This window comes from Eubalaena glacialis, chromosome 5 (genome assembly GCF_028564815.1).
Source record: "Eubalaena glacialis isolate mEubGla1 chromosome 5, mEubGla1.1.hap2.+ XY, whole genome shotgun sequence".
Lineage (NCBI taxonomy): Eukaryota > Metazoa > Chordata > Mammalia > Artiodactyla > Balaenidae > Eubalaena > Eubalaena glacialis.
Window position 1 is genome coordinate 124,290,135 of NC_083720.1, and position 19,277 is coordinate 124,309,411.

A 19,277-nucleotide genomic window follows, 5' to 3' on the forward strand; every position below is an offset into this window, starting at 1 on the left:
TGTATTTGTGGGGACGAAGGTGATCTCCACGTCTTACTCCTCCAGCATCTTGAAGCTCCTGAAGACCAACAATTTTATTTTGCAATCATTTTTAAATCAGATATTATTTCTTCAGCAAATCCAGGAACAGTCTTTACAAACTAGACCCTAGAAGTCTATATGCTTTTATTCTAGAAAGATCTGAGACATAAGATCAGTAAATGAACTATCCCAAAAGTCTTCTACAAACTGCCTAAAATATCACTCTAAGACAATGTAGAAAAAAAGCCTGTGTTGCTTTGGATATAGCAAAGCAAGCTATTGCCACAATCCTTATCTGATGTAAGTATTAAAGGAAAACTTGCTCAATGACACATTCATATAATACAATATGCCTAGGAAAACAATTTGGATATATAGAGCATCCCTTTGGCAGACAATTATAGTGTTTATGTCTTTGGCTGCTGTTCATCTAACCAAGAGGCAAAAATACATTGCTAAGGCTACAGACAAGCAACTTGCTGTCCAGTGTTGATTAATAGAAGAATTAACACAGTACTGTGAGGGTGAATCTTGATGAAATGGGCCCTACCAAGATGTACTGAAATAGTGCCATAATCACAGGCCAGGAAATCCTGGCCAGCATCTAAACACTCTGCAGATCCTGCCATCCCACTCAGTAAAAATGTTGCAAAAACCTGTCCAAGACAAACAAACATGTATGTGGCCCTTGCAGAGGATCCAAAGCAAATGTGGACATTGAGATTCATTAATGAAAGCCAACTGTCATAAAAACTGGATGGGTTTCTCATAAACCAGTTGGACATGTTGTGGAACTGGATATCTACCATACTCTGCAGTATACAAAACTGTACAGGGTGGCATGAAAATTTATTTGCATAAATTTATAATTGCTCTCTCCCTCACCCTGTGCCCTTACCATACAGCTTGACCCATGTCTATGATCTCTTAGGACATTTTGTTTCAGGTAAGAGGTAGCACCTCACAAAACCACTTCCTGTTAGGGGCTCAATATTTGGGCTGTGCACTTGGTAAAGTTGTTTCAGCCTGTAGTTGTCTCAGTTTTGAACTGGCTACTGGCCCAGCCATGTTACTTATGATTCAATCTCTCATTTATAGGCCATCATTAACGCAAATAATAATGGTGATGATTAAAAATACATATGTAGTCAATATGCTAAACTGAACAAATAGTTTTTTTAAACAATTCAACCAGAAGATACGAGCATTCTTCTCTGACCTCCCTTGGAAAGTTTTTGATTTATTCTGATTAGATTTGAACTTCCTTGCACTGTAATTTTGTAATCACAGTCAGAAAAAGTGCCATAAAAAACTACACACTGAGCTTGTTTGCTTAATTGACTGGAAGCTTCTCTTCCTTTTTTATAGTGTAATTGGATGCCAAAGAATGATAAATTGGTCTTAGAAAGGTATGGTACATACAACTGCATAATGGAAATAACTCATTTTAATTATCTTAATAATTTCTATGATAATTTCTGAAACATGTCATGTCTTCAGAGCCTTAGCTAAATGATGAGGGTGTAAAATCACCCACATAAAAAGGACTGTGCTCTAAAAACACTGCTGTATCTTTGGCCTATATTAAGAAAGGAAAAATCTAGATACCTTGTGTAGGTATTCTAAATTAAACCAAGGTTGTGAAATTAGGACTAGCTCCCCTCCACCACCCTCTGCCAGGAAATGAGGATAATTTCTCTGTCATGTGCATTGCCTTTCTTGGGAGATGGTGTTATGAAAACAATTTGAGGAATTTATCATCTAAGATATCTGATAAAATACCACAGATCAGACAACCTCAAGGCCCAATGCTAGTTTTATTTGGTGAATTAACCAAAGATGAAGCTTTCAATTAAAAACATGAACCCTTCAGAAAGTAATCAAAACAAGAAGATATTTTCTTTTTCTCTGCATACTTCAGACTAACAAGTGAAAGGGCATTTGAGTTTTTCCAGTCTGAGTTCAGATTTTTGTGCTTATTTATTTGGTCATCAAGACTGACCAAAGTTTCTTTGAAATCCATGATTTATAGAAGAGAATTGTACAAATCATAGGTGCAAAGCAAGGCCATCATCCTAGACATGACTGGATCTCTATCTCTGTCTGTATTTCTGTCTCTTTAGTTTTCCAAAGTAACAATATTTTTTATTGGCGCTGATAGAAATTACAGGATATAAAGGCCTTTTTACAAAAAAAAAAAAAGGAAGGAATTTTTTTCTTTGTTCCTGGTTTTCCTCCTTCCTAGAATCTAACAACAATTAGAAAAAACATGGGGGTATTCCCTGGTGGTCCAGTGGTTAGGACTCTGCACTTTCACTGCCGGGGCCCGGGTTCAATCCTTGGTCGGGGAACTAAGATCTATGACCCTGCAGGCCATGTGGCAAGGCCAAAAAAAAAAAAAAAAAAAAAAATGGGCCATCGCTTGCTCTTCATAGAAGATATTTAAGAATTAGGGAGAAATTTTAAAGAATAAAAATACTATATTTTTATGGAATCTAAAAAAAAAGGTTCTGAAGAACCTAGGGGAAGGACAGGAATAAAGACACAAATGTAGAGAATGGACTTGAGGACACAGAGAGGGGGAAGGGTAAGCTGGGACGAAGTGAGAGAGTGGCATGGACATATATACACTACCAAATGTAAAATAGATAGCTAGTGGGAAGCAGCCGCATAGCACAGGGAGATCAGCTCGGTGCTTTGTGACCACCTAGGAGGGTGGGATAGGGAGGGTGGAGGGAGACGCAGAGGGAGGAGATATGGGGATATATGTATATGTATAGCTGATTCACTTTGTTATAAAGCAGAAACTAACACACCATTGTAAAGCAATTATACTCCAATAAAGATGTTAAAAAAATACTATATTTTTGTTTTGTAAAAAACAAAATTGTCAAGGTTTTATTTCCCAAACTTCAGTCATGTTCTTGCCACCTTTAAAATATTGGGCACTTCCATGTATCATTTCTGTTTTATTTTTTTATGTTAAATTATTTTATTGACATTCTCAAGCACATGTGTTAAAGATGGAATTATATCACTACTATACATGAAAAACCACTGTCACTTGCCAGAAATTAAAGAACAGAATCATGAAAAGAAAAATATAATTCTTGAAAGTATCACACTTTGAGATAATGTTGCTATAGTTTGTATCTACACAATAGATGCAACTGGAAAGTAGAGTCTATTCCAAGAGAAAATCCACGTGGATAATGCATAGGTGTGCACAGACACACACACACTCGCACTGACACACACACACCCCACTTCTGGACTGGAATTGCTGCCTACATCCAGAGACTGGGAAGCTGGAGGCCACATTTACCACCCCTCCTCCCTCCACAGCCCACTTATCCAGATTTACTCAATACATCAGTAGACATCAAATCTCTCCTACCAGAGAGCAAATCTACCTACCAGAGAGCAAATCTCTCTTCTAGGCATGAAAGCTTTCAAAGGCTTTACACTGCCTGACTTTTCTCCCCAGTGTCTTAAACACCTGAGTCTCTTCCCACCTCTCAAGAAATATACATCATGTGTTTGCCATGGGCAAAGCACTGGGCTTTGTGTTGGGAATTCAGTGGAAACATGAAACAGTCCCTCCTTTCAAGACGTTTGTGGCTGGTGAGAAATAAAGAAAAGTAAGCAGAAAAGACAGATTAATAGGAGGTACAAAATACCTTACATTGCAGTATATTAAGTTGTCTGATAAGAACACACCCAGGTCACTTGGTAGCACGTTGAAGGCATCCTCACTCTGTGAGGGGGGAGGGAGGGAGCTTCCTAGATTTGGTGAAGTATAAATTGTATGTGGAGCCCAAGCTTCGGCCTTATACTTGCCGCTGTACAGGAGATAATCAAAAATCAAAAAGGGAAACTCAGACAGATATCCCAAGAGCCAGGCAAAATAGAACAAGCTAAGATGACTTTATGACAATATAGAGCTTAAAAGAAGAAGATCTGTGTGTAGGGTCATTTCCGTTTATGACTAAATCCCGCCTCTTTGTCTGTAGCATTACAAATAATTACAGTTTACTAATCAATTACTATGTATCAGATTCTTAGCTAAGTTCCACCTCACCACCATTTCATACTGTTCCTCAGATACACAGACAAACATGTTTTCACCCCAGAGTTTTGTACTTTTTCTTTTCTCTTCCTGGCATGCTCTTTTCAGATATTTACATGGATCCTTGCGGCACTGATTTCAGACCTCTGCTTCCCTATGAGGATTTCATGTCACCCAATCTAAACCAGCATTTCATACCCCTCTTTATCCCCTGGCCCTGGTTCATTTTTCTATTAGTACCTAATGCTACTCCAAATCTTTTGGTTCTGTATTTACTTATTTGTTTATTGCCTGTCTCCCTAGATAATGTCAAAGCTCCCTCAGGAGAGACATGGTTTTGTTGCTGCTGTTGTTTTAGCCCTTGTGTCCCAGGACCTGGTCACCATTTATCATGTCACATCCAAGTTTCTCAATAAATATTGTTGACTGAAAAATATATATATATATCATTTAATTCTTAAAACAACTCAAAGAAGTTAAGAAAACAGGATTAGAGAGGATAAGCAATTGGTCACACGGTTCACAGATGGTAAATGGAAGAGTTGGAATTTCAATCCAACTGAGTCTGTAGATTTAAACAGCTACACATATTTATTGCCTTTGGGATGAGTGTGGGTAATTCCAAGAGAAGTGTTCAGGTTGAAGAAAGCAAGAACATATAATGAATTTTTAAAACTCCATGTGCACACAGACTATGGCAAGAATGGGTTCACTTTCATTGGGAGAAAATGAACAGGAAAAATAAAGGGTGACTGTGAGGTGAGTGGGTAAACACAAGTCTCTAAATGTGTCAACATTAGGGGAAAACAAAACAATGAACAACAACGACAAACACTAAAGCTATCAATCTTCTAACTTGTAAACACCAGAATTCTATGAGTATCTTCTTGTAAGCCTGGTGAATGATGGAGAGAAAGTCATTGAATCAGCTCACACATACCTTTCTGCAATGGTTACCTGCTCCCACTCAGGGTCACCATCATCCAGGCAGAACACAGACCTGCTCTGTCAACCTGAAGACAGCCACTGCTCCTGGCCCCTACCCAGCCAGCATCGCCCTCAGCTGTCTCTGCCATGATCGCATTATGTCTTTCCTCTTCATCATGATAAAATATACCCCTTTCTCCTGAGCTTTAAGCATATTTCATGTTACTGGAAGCAAATTCTCCAAGGACCTTTTCCAGTCAAGTTTTAAATTCCACAAATTATCTGACTTTCATCCTTTTGTGGAAGAACTATTTCATAGTTTGGTAAGTCACCATGAGCATCTTTTTCTCATGCTTGGAAAAAAGAGCATTTACAATCTACCTCAGAGACACAATGAGTAAAACCTCTTTCCTATTAAACACGCAGAGCTATTCCTACAAGGTCTGAGGCCACTGTCCCCTCACTCATGGGGGCAAGGAGTCCGCTTGCCTTTCCTCAACATCCTGACTACAGCCAGAGAGAGACTTAGGCACTGGGGAGAAATGAAGGCCATTAGGTGCCTCCAAGCACAGACCAGATACTTAATCTTGTTCAATGGAGGCCATTAAAAACAGGCAGTCAGAGTGGAATAGAGATTTTGCACCATCTTTCACAAGCACGCTACCAAGAACATGGCTATCCAAATAAATCATTGAGGTAACATTCTATTTAAAATTCTGTCTTGGCTCCCATTCCTTTTTTCAAAGCCTCATTGAATGCTGTTTTAATTTATATTTTCAAGAAGACATCACCTCACCATACAATACAAATGAGATATTATTGGTGACTGCATCTCAAGAAGTATTGGAAGCAGACTTCGAAAATGCAGGCAGGCATATTATAGAAGGATACACTATTTTTCCTGGAGGTGTTCACATCTTCAATTTCTCACTCTCTCCAGTTAAAAAAAAGTTTCATCCTAGACTCCTAAAAGTAGTGGTCCTAGACTTGAGTCCCAGGCCTAAGGGAGCGCTGTGAGAAGTGAGCTGCTGCCACAATGTGAAATGAAATTGGGGTTATCTGATGGGCAGGACTACAGAGCAATTTGTCCTTAATAGATTGAATTTAATTTCACTTGCACAAGTTTTTTAAAAAATTTTATCGGAGTATAGTTGCTTTACAATATTATGTTAGTTTCTACTGTACAGCAAAGTGAATCAGCTATTTGAGTCTGTGCCAGACACTGTGCCAGATAACTCCTCATACGTTATTTTTCAGCCCTAAAGTAGCACTGTGAAGGAGATATCATTTATTCCACTCTTATGGAATAAAGCCAAGGTTCAGAAATGTTAAATCATTTTCTCAAAGGGAAGAACTGAAATTTAAACTCACAACTTCTGATGTCATATATGAAAATTTTGCTGCTAGGTGGATTCCAATATCTTGTCACATGGGAAAAAAAGACATAGACATTTTTCATGGAATTTTTGAGAGTTTCATAACTGACTCTTACTCCAAAGAAGGATTCCTTTAATTGGGAACTTGCCTTATATCCCAACACATATCTGCACCCCAAACTGGTCTTTCTTCTCTGCTATGAGTAGTTATTTCTACCTTAGCACATTTTTCTAGTCTTTAAGCATAGACACCTTGAAGCAGTCTTTGATTTAGTCTCTGTTCCATCTTTATGAATCTACTATCAAATTTTATTTTTTCTTTAAAATATTTTTCAGTTTTATCCCCTTTCTATCCATCTTACATTCCTCACCCTAGTCTAGTCTGTCCTGAATCACTGCAGTTGCCTTCTAACCTACCCTCCTTTCCATAGTTTTTCATGCTTTCCACTGACTGCGCCCTCTAGGGTCACTCCGGAGTGTGCAGAATCCTGGACAAATACTTTCTGCAGGATCCCTGTCTATATATATCAATTGATTAAAAAATATATTATAGAATTCACAGCCCCATTTGAGGTATAATGGTTTATCAATGGTGATTTAGAGTAACGTGTAGAGAAGAGACACGGACATATTTTTTTTAATTTTATGATCAATGCATGTGAAGATTCTTCAGTGTCCGGGCACCTTCTCTTCCTGCTCAAGTCCAGGAAATATCTCTTCAGGTTCTTTATTCTCCTGGCTAATTGTATATCTCCCACCATGAGAAAAAGGTAGTAACACTGTTACTGCTCATAATACCACTGTTCTTCAGGACTTGTTTATGTTGACCAATATAGACCTTCTTGCCCGTGACCTTCCCTAAAACCATTTATTTAATGCTGGTAGCAGAAACTAACACACCATTGTGAAGCAATTATACTCCAATAAAGATGTTTAAAAAATAAAATAAAAATAAACTATGGAAACCAAAAAAAAAAAAAAAATGCTGGTTACACCATTACTCAAGACGCTTTATCATTCATTGTACCACCTATGAACACTGGCTTCCAATGACTCTCACGGGTCATTACTGTGTATCATTGATGATGTTTATGAATGTAAGTCTTCTCCAGAGCATCCAGGAAAATAGAAATACTAATTATTTCCTGGTGATGTTAATTTATCATTCAGCATTTTATAGCATTAACACAAAATAATACCTCTTCCTACTATGCGTTCTCTTGATTGGGGTGGGGGGGGCTATAATCACTGTATTGATAGAAGGCAATCGCTTTCAATTTTTTTCAGTTTTATTGAGGTACACTTAATATGGAAAAGACTGCATATATTTAATGTATACACTTTGATGACTTTGGACACATGCATACGGGTGCGATACCATTACCACAATCAAGGAAATAAACATATCCATCACCGCCAAAAGATTTCTTATGTCTCCTTGCTCTGTTTGTGTGTGTATATGTGTGTGTATGTGTGTGTGTGTATGTTAAGAACCCTTGGCATGAGATCTACCCTCAAGTTTTTAAGTGCACAAGACATGTTGTTGACTATATTGTTAATTGTGGACACCACGTGGTACAGCGGATCTCTGGAATTTATTCATCTTGTATAACTGTAACTTTATACGCACTGAACCACAGCACCTCATTTCCCACTTCCCTCATCCATTGGTAACCACCATTCTATGTTCTGCTGCTACAGGTCTGACTATTTTATACTTATACTTCCTATAAGTACCAGACCTGTGGCATCCTGTCTGGGCTCAGGGAAACCAGATTGAGAGCACTGCCAACTCCAGCTGGGCCTGCTACCTGACAGGAAATAAGAAAATTTTGTGAAAGACACTCCCAAGTATGGAGATGCTCTGAAACATGAGGCCCTAGGGCAGGGCGCCTCTTGCCTGAGTCTAAAAGTGGTAATACCTTCCTACCCAACATCATTTCCAGACAGCCTTCCTAAAACACTGCTTGTCCGAGAACTCATAATGTCTTGTTACTGCCAACCGTATCCATTATATTCTCTTATCTGCTCTTCCTGATGCAGCATAATCTAATCTCTACAGTCTCTGCAACCCAGTTTCTCTCTGTTCTCCAATTCACATCACTCCCAGTTAAACCAGCTTTGACCATATCTTCCACGTTCATTTCAATTCAGGTGTCTTTGCTCACATTTTCCTCCCCTACTTTTCCCAGTCCAATCATATAAGTCCTATTCATTTTTAAAAGTTCAGCTCAAGTCCTAAGTCTTCTATGAGTACATTAATTCACACTATTTTCTCCATTTTTGTTATTATGCTGTGTTTAAAAGCCACTACTAGTCACTTTAGGATAAAACTGGTTGCTTTTTCTTTGTGCATGTGAGCATATTAGTTATCTCTCTTCAATTAAACTATAAATTTCTTGATAGCTGGGAGTATGTAGTACCCTATCTGGGATCCCTACAGCACTTTGAACAATATACATTGATTGAGAAATTCAGTAAAGCAAAGTATCACCAACCCAAAGCTGAACTTGGTCACTTTGTTAGAATAAGGCATTTCTTGTTGTTTAGGAGTCTTGGTAAAAATAAGTGATTAGGAAAATGGCAAGGAGAAAGTGAAATTTAGAGAATGATAAAGAGAACAGGAAAAGTAAAGGAAAAGATGGTTTTTGTGCCTACCTCTTCAAAACATATTTCATCTAAGAAATTTGCCTGGTCTTTATTTTTCTCTGGGGAGGCCAGGTGATATGAGAAGTGAAGCCACTTAACCATGATTTCCTGAAGACATGTAATGCCGCAGAGAACAATTTAAAGAAAACAAGGTCAGGTCCTTATTAAGTGTGTGAAAAAAAGAATGGTAGATCAGCAGGTTGTTGAAGGGAAAGCTGAAAGCAAGCACAGAAATCCCCACAATTTCTCTGCTTATCTTTACTAATTGCATTTTAAGGCAAAGGCCAAATGATAAAATAGGACCTTTTATTTTAAAAATCATTATTAGATTTCTTCTGTATTTGTAACCTGTTGTTATGGAATATTTCAAACACACACAAAAAAAGAAAAAGGGTAATAAAATAAGCCACACAGACCCCTCACTCAGGTTGCGGTTAACTCATGGACATTCTTATGTCACCTCTACTTCCAAGCTCTCCACCCAGATCATTTCTAAGCCAATTCCTGACATCATATAATTTCAAATTACTATTTCAGTATATACCTCTAAATGACAAATACTTCCTTCACAAAAAAATCATAATATTTTCATTAAACATACACACATACACACACACGAAAACATTTCCTTAATACCATCAAATAGCCAATGTCACATTTTCCAAATTGTTTTGTGATTTTTAACATTTTGTGTATTTGAATTAAAATCAAAACAAAGCCCATACATTGGACTGGTTAATATGTCACTTGCATTAATGTTTCTTACCTCCATTTCATGTTGTTGTCATTGTTGTTTTCCTTGCAATTGTTCCCTTACAATAACTTACATGTACCCTATGTTTCCCATAGCGCGTTTTACTGATTTCATTCCCTGTGGTATCATTAATATGTTCTCATGGCTCTGGCTCTTCTGTTGCCTCTAATTTGACAGATTTAGGCACTTGAATGTTTCACAGTTTTTTTTGTTTGTTTTTTTGGCAAAACTGCTTCATAGGTGGTGTTGTTACTTCCTGAAGTATATGTATTTACTGACTTACTGTCTGATTCTCTTTTTGTAATCTTAGCAGCCATTGATGAACATTGCCTGGATCAATTTATTCCTTAAGGGTTGGAAAATGATGATCTGCCAATTTTATTGTTCTGTACTTGTTAGTGGGAATATTTTTAGAAATAGAAATTTCCCTTCATCAGCTACACCAAGGTAATAGTTTTATTAGCAAAAGTTAGATAAATACTTGATTCCTTCCATTTATTTATCTGTTTTCTAAATAAAAAATTGTTTCCCTATCTCCAATGATGATCAAAGAGGTTCTTAAAGTATCATTATGAACTCATTAATTTAAATATATTTAATTTATTTCAATCTCTTCTACTTATTACTCTTATTATGTCAATTTTGGTGAGTGGGAGCCTGTTCAAGTTGGCTTTTGCACCCTTTTGACAGAATTGTAGTGGTCTTTGATAGCATCCATGTTTGATAGTATAAGGCATTCTAGACACATCTTGTATATTCCTACCCCAGACCTAGAAGCAGCCATTTCTCTGGGGGAGACATACATACATATATATGTATACGTATAATACACATGTATAACAGAAAATATATATGTGTATTATATAACACATGTATAACGGAAACTATGTGTATTATATAACACATGTATAACAGAATATATATGTGTATTATATAACACATATTATTTATTATATTATAGTGAATAAGATTATATATTAATAATATATGATATATGGTATTATAATTATGCATATATACATTATTAATATATAATCTTACAAATTTATAGTATCATATAAGTATATACATACATCTTTTTCAAAGACAAAAATCATCATGAAATCATACAGATATGTCTCATTCAAACTCCAGAATACACACTTTTGGCTTATCCTCATCAATTTTATATCTGTGTCTTTCTCTTTCATGCCAAACACCCTGCTGAGTCTAAGTTTTACCAAGTTAGCCTTATCTTACATCACACACACGTAGTTTGAGATGTAGTAATGACAGATTGTAGTAATGCCAATGCTGCCACCAAAACTGTGATTACTGAAAACATAGTTGTACAATCAAATTACTGTGACTTATAGTCATTTGGAATAGTTCCTATCTCTATGGCTGTTACATCACCTGGTTATACATCTATGTTTGTCTTATATTGCATTCCACTTTTTAAGACTTGTTTCCTAAATTTTAATTATAATTATTTTAAACATTATATATTTACAAAGTCCAACCTATAAAACAAAGTATATCCAAAAAAGTATTACTTCTATCCCTTATCCTTTCCAACCTAATTTCTCCCTCCTTTTACAGGAAACTTTTAATTAGTTTAATATTATGGTTTACTGTCCTATTTAATGGTAGCATACATAAAAGCATACCTTCATCCATCTTGCTCTTTTCACTTATACTAGCACCTACTCCAGAGTACTACATAGGATTGTGCTGTCCAAAACGGCAGCCATCACATATAATCATTTAAATTTAAATTAGTTAAATTTAAATAAAATTAAATTTTATTTAATTTTCAGTTTCAGTCTTACTTGTCTCACCACGTCTGATCTAACTACTGCTGCTACAGAATGTCCAACTTGCCAAAAAAGGTCTAATGCTGAAGCCTCCTGGTATGGTACCATCCCTTGAAGAAACCAAGCAACGAATCTCAGCCACTTGATGGCAAGTTGATTAGATTCAACCCCTTCCTTCCTAGAAATACAAAATTCATTCTGGCCAAGATTGACAAGTGCTCTGGGTATGGTTTTGCCTTTCTTTCCCATAGTTTCTCAGCCATTTGAAGACTTGAAGTGTTTGAGCTATTGACATGGGATCCTGCTAAATAATTTCTTGGACCAGAAGACTGCTTTCCACCCAAAGATGGGCAGCTGTGGACAATAATTATGGGTTTCACTATCGCCTACCACATACTGCACTGCCCAGAAGCTACTTGCCTGATAGACCAATGGAAAGACTTTGTGAAGGCATGGCTGAGACACCAGCTTAGAGAGAAATCCATGTGAGAATAGAGTACAGTCCTTCAAGATGAGTTTCAGCTTAAATTAATAGCCATTTTATTCCACTATGTCTGCTATAGTTAGAATAATTAAGTCCAGGAATCAAGGGGGTGGAAATAGGAATGACTGTGCTCACTATCATTCATGATGACATATTTGAGGATTTTGTGCTTCACATCCCCACAATTTTCTTGGTTCGGTGCATCTAGAGTTCCAACTGTGGATTCCTCATGCCAGGGAACCGACTGTCAAAGTGTTTCCGTATTGGCAGGGTTAAGAGGTTGTGATCATCATGTGGATATTGGGTTATCACTGTATAAAAGGGTGGGGGAAGAGAGAGGAATGTGCTTGGCACTCAAGTGATATACTGGGCATCATTTTGTATATGCATGCCCAGTTTCAATTGGAAATGGATAAGTATAGTAACCACAGGCTGATAAGGACATGATAATCAGAGGCTCAGGTGGGAGGGTCTGAGTTATCCTATCAGGCAAGCCACCTATACCATCAGAAGTGTTAGATGAGGAAGAGGAGAGTCTAGGGTAAGTGGTAGAGGAAAGAGATGATAAATGTCAACAATCTCCTTGGAAACAACACCAGCAGTGTTGGCAGAGGTCTCTGAGAGGACATGACTTCCAGTTGACCCGTGCACTGGACCCAGGTACTTGGAGGCTCCTTACCGCCTCCCCTATCCTTGGAATGTGTGTTCCTCCCATTGTTCCCACACAGTAGCTGCTTCAAGGACACAGCCTTGCGTTGTTGACACCATATGAACTGGGTACATGACTGAGCCCCATTAAGGCTTCTATGTAAACTCTTAAGATTCTAGCTGGCAGGTGCGGTGATCTACCCATCTTTCAGCTGCCCAAGACAAGCCTCCTATGTAAGTTTCCTTGCATATTAAAACTGCCACCTACCAACATGGAGTGGTCTCTCTTTGTTCAGCCTCTCCTTGCCCTCTGTGAACAGGAGCCAGTTTCAAATTTCATTTGGGAAACTCCCAAGGTTTTGAACCAACAAGTGAACACTGCATTTGTCATACTAACTTTCCTCTTGTAAAGTTCCCCAGAAATTGGAGCTAACCAAAATCATAGGGAAGCTGTCAATGAACAGAGAAAACTTACCTGGAAAAGTGAGTAGATCTGAGTGGTGTAAGGGGTGGACTCAATAGATACTGTTGGTATGCCACAGAGATACCATTTTCTAGGTACTGTAACCATCTCCCAGGTTCTGTGAGTGCTGTCTTTTAATGGCTCACACCTCCAGCTGTCTGCAGAGAATTGTCTTAGGCTGATGGGCGCCACCTCGCCCAGAAATGCCTGGGAATTTATGCACCCACCTGCATCAGGGTTGACCTATAGTCAATGACTATGGTATAATAGCTTAGCCTCCCTGCCCCCGTCTGGGTGAGAAAACCTCTGGGGTGCAACTCGTGCTCCAAAGTACTCCATAGGCTCAGGCTAAGGCATGACTTCCCATGACGCCATATCTTTGCCTGGTCTTCCCCTGCTGTTCTGTTTTCCTTTTTTCTTTGCCTTTTTCCTGAATAAATCCTCAATCACTTGCAAAAAGGAAAAGTCCCCATCTCGGAAATCCAACCTAAAACTATATTCACAGTGGTCTTTGTGTTACTACTCTGAGTCAGTTGTGTTTCTATGTGTCCATGTATGTGTGTGGTTGTATAAGTAGAGGGTAAAGCCAGTGAATAATTTTGTGATATTCTATAAAATTCTACCATTCCCAGTATCATTGAAAATGAGATTCTTGAGGAAGGAAAAAGTAAAAACAGATGTAAGGTACTAGATATTAAAAAAAAAAACTTTGTATTTTAATTTTGATTGGAAACATCTTAATGAGATATTTTTTCTTAAAACATTTTTTAAAAAAAACATATGTGCTAGCTCTGTCGATTGAAAAGACCTAGAAATTGTGACAGACTCAGTGGCAAAGTGCTCAGATTGTCTTGAAAATACTATTTTCCACTAAAAGTAACCAGTGTTCCTTAAAATTATGGCTGATTCTAAGTCTACGGCGGGAAATACGGCTGAGCCTGAAACATCCTGCAGTAACAGACAGTAAGGCGATTAATAAACACCACCAAAAGTCAACTTAAAGAGGTTTTCACTGGCCAAGAATGAGGTAATTTTGTAAGGATGACAACTGTAATAAATTAAAATACACCAAATATGCTTAAATCCATGCATTAATAATAATACTAGAACAAACAACAACAACAAAGAAAACTTACTGTTCACTGGCAGACAATGCTAGAGAATTCAGTTCAATTAAAGATAGTAGAAATGGCTAAATCTCTTGAATAGATCATAGACTTTGCAAAGCTATCACAAATTACTGCCTCATCTACCTGTCTAAATTCTTAGCCAATTCTCAGGAATATTTTTTTTAGTGTCTAAGGTAGTACAATTCAATTAGGTATAAAAAAGAAAACAATCAAAATCAAATTGCAAGCACATTGTTAATTTATAATTACAAAACATCTAATAAAAATGTATTTTATTTGGTATCCCCATTAACCATATTTCTAATATTGAAGGATACGAAGTATAATTTTTGAATAAAAAAATATCAGAGCAAACTTGGAGATCATAAACCAATAGCCCATTTTACAGATCAAGTATCTGAGGCCTTTCTCCCTATTTCCAAGACATCATCCACACAGCTATGGTAGGAAGATGTCTCCATCAGAGTCGAATGTTGGTTCTAAAGAACATTGTATGTGGGAACCCTTTTTCCAACATGGCAGAAGGTCTGTTTTTATTATCACTGCTGCATACTGAGTTCTTGTCCTAGCCTTGGGGTGTGTTGGAAAAACATTTTATTTCCCTTCTGCTCTATGAATTGACAGGTTTTTCTTTAGCAAATATTTTTATGGCTCATATTCCTTACAATGAGGAAGTTACCAAGGTGGGATGCAAATGTATAAACCCTTGCCCAAACCCGTTTGAGGCTGTATGGAGGAAGAAAAAGACTCTGCTAAACAAGAGAAAAGTAGTTGGGTTGGAGGTGGGGGGGTGTGTGGGAAAGGGTGGGTACAAGGCTTGATTAGGAAAGAAGTCCTGCAGAGAACTGTGGAGTATTCTGGAGACTATTGTGTCCTGGACAGGCTGGGGATAAAGGGACTGATTGTGGGTTAAAAGTTCACAGATGATTCACCTGACACTATAAACACATGTGTTGGATGAATGAATACAGCAACATTCCAGGCAAGACAGAACAGAGATGGGAAAGTAAAACATTATAAAACTTCTCACCCTGCAAAGGCAGAAACCCTTATGGAATTAAGCTGATAAAAGGCTCTTAAGCTCATACATGAAATTAAGTAAGCTACTGATGACAAACCCTTTATAATCTCAAATATGTTTGACAAATCTTAAATTATTCATAATAAAAAAGAAATCAAGCCATTAGCTTTGCTTGCAAGAACATGGTGTATTCTGTGAGAAGACACGGCCAGACCCCTTTTAGAATGAGGGGTACAATTCTTAATCTCAAGATAAATGTGGAAGCATATTTACCAAAGAAAACAGAGTTGATTAAGTCAGATCCAACTACAGTGAGCTCCATAGGAGTGTTTAAATTCTTGGACTGTCCTGTAGCTTTCTGTTGCTCAGTTTCCTCGTATATAAAATGTATAGCATCATATAGATCTCCTAAGATCGCCATCAGAGTCAAAACAAATAATGCATGCACGGCAGACTCCTCTGTTGTCCCAAAACACCTCCCTTTTACTAAAACAGCAGAGGTGAAGAGTTGCGACAGAGACCTATGACCCCAAAGCCTAAAATATTTACTATCTGGACCCTTATAAAAAAAAGTTTGCTGACGCCAATCTAAAACAGTAAGAGTAGGTAAGTCCTTGAACTTTAAGGACTCACCAAGCGCCTAAAATTCTGAATTGCCTCCTATTTAATCTTAGCAAGAATGTAGGGATAAACGCTGAATAAAGTTTACCTAATTAACCTAGAGCCTATATTCTCTTGGAAACCATATTCGTATTTGAGGAGTAATCCCAAGGATGCACTAACCCTGAGGCTGTCCAGGTTCCAGTACATAAGAAGTTAGAGATCAGAAAGCTACATCCCTTGATTACTTTGCTTTATTTCTTCATGGCAATTCCTTACAGAAGTACAATTTGAAATGTTGACCTCAGTCCCACAAGGAACAATTTTGCATCTTAAATAGAACGCATGTTCAAGTACTTGTCCATTATATTCTGACATATTCTTTTGGGGATCTTTGTTAAAAGGCCACTTTAATTGTCTCTCTACATGTGACAATAAGACAATGTCAGAAATATATGGATTGTATTTCTACTTGTAATAAAGTTGTCTTGAATTCAATATTAGAGACAACTTAGTTCTTCCTGGTAAATTCTTATACTTTTTAGTGTGATGAGAGCTGTATAATTCTGCATACTTCCCTGTTTATTTCTGACCTATGGGAAGACAGAAGGATAAATGACTTGGAAGCAGTGAGCTAGCTGAACCTGAGGCTTCCCCTTCCCTTAGAAGTTCAAATTAAATTCCCAGAAGGTTGTCAGGTGCTAGTTACTGGCAAACTGAGTTTTCTCCACCTACAAAGCTGCTCTTATGTTCATCTCATAACAAGAGAGAACAGGAATGAGGCAGGTCCCTTGCCTGGAGCAAAGGCCCATGGGATGTCCAGCCAGACCCAGCCCAAGGCTACCGCTGCACCATGATTCAGAGACCACAGGGGACCCGCTGACCCTTCTGCCCATGGGTTACAGCCAGCATCTAGTGACACTGCCTGCTCTCTTGAGCCCTTTTACTAGGAAACTCAGCACTAAATTCTGTGGCAAAATGCCCAAGGGCTTATGGGCTTACGATGTAAACATTTCAATAGGCATTATGGTTCTTATTTTTCCTTTTTTGAAATCATTACTTTAATGGTCCTATTATGTCTATTATGATAAGCTAGTTCAACTCCTTTTGGGAAGTAAACAGAGTATAAATAATAAATAAGTGAAGTAAATAAATTCCTTTCCTTTGCCCAGCGTACACTGTATACTTTGGAAGACATGAAGAAACATCACTGCTCTCCAGGAGATTTCAATATCCATTGGGGGATGAGAAATACACTTGTTAAACCAACTAGAGAATATCTTAAGACTACTTATCATTTTTACTGCCAACTGTCTGATACAGACTACCTATTATAGAGATTCAGAAAAAGGTGGGTTCAATATAAACAGAATTAGTCAAGGAAAGCTTCATATACGGGATGAGATACATTCCATGTAATGTCACATCTCTAGCTCCAAGCTCCCCACCAGTGTGCCAAATAGATACTGATCCCTTCTTGCCCCAGGGTAGCTGAGAAGGTGTGAAGCAGCAAGGGTAGCATCTGGCTGGGAGCAGCCTGCTCGGAGCTTGCAACAGCCCTCGATTTTACCCTAGTGGGTCACATCAACATTATCATTTTCCTTGTGTGAAAAGCAGTCTCATGATAGGGTCTAGGGAGAATGGAACTATTTTACTGTATTAATTTCAGCTTCTCATATCTGATTACATTCAGTAAAAATTTCCTTTAAATGAAATTCAGCTAATCTGAATCTTTCTGGCTCAACTGGTTGGCTTTGCAAACAGTTTCCAAAAATTTACAGCCTCATAAAATCAGTCACTGTGCCTATTCGCTAGAAGCAATTTTGGCCAGATAAATAGTTCATTAGTTCATCCCCTGTGGGTATTCCATAGTTGATTGTTGCTCCCATAAAAATAATCTGTTTGCTTCCCACTACTATGCAGGCAAGCTTACTTTCCACGATGGCTGACATGCACATATATGTACATATATATATATATATAATTTTTATATATATACAATCTGTATGTACATGTGTCTGCAAATAACACCTTATATCACTAAAAAAGAGGAAAATACACTTTGATTTATTATCATCAAGCTTCCACCTTCACATTGGCCAGTTCAGGCAAAAGTTCAAGTTCTTTCAGTGAATGGATTCTTAATCATTTTCCTTACACAAACAGTATGTTTACATCATAGAACTGAAAGTCAGTGAGAACCAAATAACAGAAAAATTCCAAATGTTCTTGGTTGGCCATGTTAAGAATCCACAAACATGAGAAAATAACTGACCATTTAGAAAAAGAAAATGGAGAAATAAGGGGAAAAAATGAAACAACTTTATGTTGCAACAATGTTCTGAGTACCAAAGACTTCAATGGCAAGGAGGGGACTCTAGAGGTAGCTTCCTAGAATATTATCCAGCCCTTCAGGCATGTGCCAAAGACCCTTCAAAGGAGAACCCAGTGACAGCTTTCAGCTGAAGCTGCCTGGTGAGGTGGCCTTAATGCATCCCCTGTGAATGCTTCAAAGTTCACACCCTACACAAATGCAGAAGTGCTTTTGTTTCTTTCCTTATTTTATATAAATTTCCCATATATTAAAAAAAAAACCACATAATATTCTTCAGTTAACTCCAACTTCCTATAAGTGAATTTTCTACAGTCAATAGAAAACACCAACTCCCAAGTATTCAACTGTTATTGGGTTCTTTATGTCTACAATGAAGCCTAGATGAGGGGCTGGCAAACTTTTTCTGTAAAGGACCAGGTAGTAAATATTTAGGCTTTGTGGACAGTACCCTCTGTATTGCAACTATTCAACTTTGCTGTTACAGGGGGAAAGCAGCCACAGACACTATATTAACAATGGCTGTGTTCCAATAAAACTTGATTTATGGACACTGACGTTTGAATTCCACATAATTTTTACATATCACAAAATACTACTCTTTTGATTTTTTCAACCATTTTATTTGTTTATTTACTTATTTATTTATTGGCTGCGTTGGGTCTTCGTTGCTACGCGCAGGCTTTCTCTACTTGTGGTGAGCGGGGGTTACTCTTCGTTGCGGTGCGCGGGCTTCTCATTACGGTGGCTTCTCTTGCTGGGGAGCACAGGCTCTAGGCGCGTGGGCTTCAGTGGTTGTGGCTCGCGGGCTCTAGAGTGCAGGCTCAGTAGTTGTGGCGCAGGGGCTTAGTTGCTCCGTGGCATGTGGGATCTTCCAGGACCAGAGATTGAACCTATGTCCCCTGCATTGGCAGGCGGATTCTTAACCACTGCGCCACCAGGGAGGTCCTCACTTTAAAATATAAAAATATAAAAATTTTCTTATCTGTGAGCTGCACTAAAACAAT

At 37.9% G+C, this 19,277-nt stretch overlaps 1 long non-coding RNA gene across 1 annotated transcript in view; it reads left to right on the top strand.

Moving 5' to 3' along the window:
* Positions 1-19,277, top strand: part of LOC133092365 (uncharacterized) — a 105,530-nt gene that overhangs the window by 56,392 nt on the left and 29,861 nt on the right. The window lies entirely within an intron of this gene.